We start from the raw sequence: 3,138 nt of genomic DNA on the forward strand, positions 1-3,138 counted from the left end.
CAAAAAAAAAAAAAAGAAGAAATAAATAATAAAAGAATAACCTGGCCAGGTGCCGTGACTCATGCCTGTAATCCCAGCACGTTTTTTTTTGTTGCTGTTTTTTGAGACAGAGTTTCCCTCTTGTTGCCCAGGCTAGAGTGCAATGGTTCGATCTCGGCTCACCACAAGGTCTGCCTCCCGGGTTCAAGCGATTCTCCTGCCTCAGCCTCTGGAGTAGCTGGGATTACAGGCATGCACCACCACACCCAGCTAATTTTGTATTTTTAATAAAGACAGGGTTTCTCTATGTTGGTCAGGCTGGTCTTGAACTCCCAACCTCAGGTGATCCGCCCACCTTGGCCTCCCAAAGTGCTGGGATTACAGGCTTGAGCCACTGTGCCTGGCTCGGCTTTTTTTCCTAAGGTGCTTTTGTTGTAGCAATTGACAATTCTTTTTCTCTCCTTCTGCCCCAGAATTTTCTGTTGCCTCTTGAGTTGGTCTGCTTTTCCTTTCCTTACTTTTCTTGGGCTATTTCCTCAAACTGTAAAGCAAACCTTAGCTGTTCTCTTTTCTCTGCCCTTCAGGGGTGTGCCATGGACATCCTGGCCACCCCTGAGTTTCTAGGTTCTTGTAGTTCTCCGCCTCCTTTCTTCTCAAGGCTTCTGGAACATAGCCAGTAGCTCCTTGTGGGGCCTCTAAGGACCCTTGTTTGGGTGCTGTGATCTCAATTTTTGCTGTTCCCGTTGGAAGGAGAACTGATCCCTATGTTAACATTGATACCTCAAGGATTTCATTCTAAAACATCCAGGGGAGTGACCTGATTTTGAAATCCAAACTGTTTTTGTGACTTTAGGTTAAAGTCCAGGTATTGATGTACTCCGTGTTGCTCCAGGCGTGTTTTGCTCCTCTCATGTTTAATTAGACAGGACTTCTCTGGCCCTGTCCCCAATGTAGATTTGCCCTAGCACTCAAGCACAGTTCAAAATCAGGTGATCTCGCTTAGTCTTTACAGCAGTCCTGTAATATTATCCCCATTTTTCAGACAAGGAAGTTGAGACTCAGAGAGGTTAAGTAACTTCCTTCAACGGCAATTGCACTGCTGCTAAGTGGTAGAATTCAGTTCCAAATTTATTTTCTTACCTCAAAGTCTTTGCATACAGCACTGCTTATGGCAGCCTCCCTTCCTTTAAGGAGTTTGCATTCTGAGATCAGGCCTACTATTCAAAAACCTATACACTTTCCTGCGTGTGCTGGCACGTGCGCACACGCACACATTCATCTACTCTGTCTCTGTCTCCCTTTCTGTCCCCACCTCCTCCCTATCCTTCCTTCCAACTACAGGAATATGCTTGTATTTGGGGGTTTGGGGAAGAGGAATGGGCTGGGCTGGATGAGGTTGCATTCAGCCTCGGTCCCATGTTCCCTTCCCCATTTCACAGGCAGTCACTGGTCAAGAAGGGACATGGGGCTTTCTTTGAGATTTCCTTAGGAACTTCTGGCTGCCTTCATCAGTTTGGTGTGGCTAAGGCCAAACTCCTCCAGCCCTCTTCCCCTTCCCCTGCTTCTCTCTCCTGCGGTTCTACAGTATCTCAGCCACCGGACTTAGCCTCTCCACCCTGCCATACGTGTTCTGTGGCCAGGCTTGGGTCAGGTCCAGTCTAACTCATTCCAATTTGTTCTTTCCCCCTCTCTGCTGCAGTCTTTTCAGAGAGCTTCTGCTCATGCCAGCTCCCTTCCCCATTGTTTGGACACACTCCTCCATCACCCACCTGACTTGCTGTTGCTCTCTGCTTGGGTTATTCTAACAGCTGCCATTGATGGAGTGCTCCTGCATGTATGTTCACGGACTCTGATGCTCACAACAACCCCGTGAGCCACGAGCTATTGTCTGCAACTCACAGGTGAGGCAGTGAAGGCTCATAGAAGCTGATTAACTTATTACACAGGTGGTAAGCAAGTGCTGGAGCTCGGCATAGGAATCGTATTCGCCCCTCACCCAAGCCTGGGTCCCTTTTCCATTGCCAGGCTGCATTCTCATCTATACTTCTCTCCGTTAAAACCCCTCTTGTCTATATTCTCCTCTCCTCGTCTCATTTTCTAAGTCCACACATTCTGCTGTGCCATTCCCAACAGGTGCAACAACTTTCAAACAGCTGGGGGAAATCCTTCCTTTAGATCTCCAAACCATCAATTACTCCAAGTTCAGCTTGAGTCAGTCTGCCTCCTTCAAGAAAATTGAAATACACGCTCCCAAATTCTTGGCCCTGTTGGCTAACCCTCTGCAGCCTGCTGAGCACGCTCCTCTATTCATCCACACGCAGCCCCGTGTTGGGTGCATGCCTGGTTTGCCTTGTAATCAGGGAAGGAAAACAGCACCTGGCAGTGCCCAACATTTGCACCAAACCCTAACCCTGTGTGGCAGGAAATGTCTCAGAGAGACAAACTTGGCCACCTTGCACCTAGGGGGTCCCTCAAGTCTTCCTGCAAATCTGTCCCTATGGGAATGAGGTGAATCTGGCTGGAAGAAAAAGAATGAGAGGAGAAGCAACTTTGAACCTGGAAAGAGGCTGCAGAGAGAGGCTAAGCAAACCTGGCACCTGGCAGGACGGGCCTCACCCCAGCTTCAGAGGGAAGCATGGAAGGGACCTAGGTGGTTGAAGGTGGAGGTCAAGAGAAGGCAAGACCCAGCCCCATTTCCGGCCCCTTGAGCCACATCAGCCCTCCCTGGCCCACCTCCCTCAGCCCCCAGTCTCCTCACCTCCCTGTCACTGCCACACCTGGCTGCTGCTGCCCTTTCCCAGAGAATGTCTGCAGGCGTGTCTGCCCTATGCCACCAGGTACTGTCAGCCCAGCCCAGGGGAGGGACAATGAGCCCAGGGCCAGAGCCAGAAATGGCCCACAGCCCAGGAGGAACCAGACAAACATTAACCAGCCCCACCTCCTCAAACACACAATCATTAAACAGGATTGATCCTCTGAGCTCCCAATGGATTTGGAGAGACAGATCACCTAGCCTGGAGTCACTGCCCTGTCCCAGAGGAAGACAGGCATCATTGTCACCCACCCAGGTTTAGTCTCTCTGAGAGACTGAGCTGGACCTGTGCTCCTCAGCATCCCTCAGGCTTCCCCCACGCCCTGGCCTTAGGGAGATCCACAGTT

At 50.3% G+C, this 3,138-nt stretch overlaps 1 protein-coding gene across 1 annotated transcript in view; it reads right to left on the minus strand.

Moving 5' to 3' along the window:
* GJB1 (gap junction protein beta 1) overlaps positions 1 to 2,841 on the minus strand; it is an 8,663-nt gene extending 5,822 nt beyond the window's left edge. The window contains exon 1 of the mRNA XM_017516760.2: positions 2,738 to 2,841. The gene's annotated coding sequence lies outside the window, so the exon portion shown is untranslated. The remainder of the gene's footprint in view (positions 1 to 2,737) is intronic.
* Positions 2,842 to 3,138: the final 297 nt, after the last annotated feature.

This window comes from Cebus imitator, unplaced genomic scaffold (assembly GCF_001604975.1).
Source record: "Cebus imitator isolate Cc_AM_T3 unplaced genomic scaffold, Cebus_imitator-1.0 Scaffold602, whole genome shotgun sequence".
NCBI lineage: Eukaryota > Metazoa > Chordata > Mammalia > Primates > Cebidae > Cebus > Cebus imitator.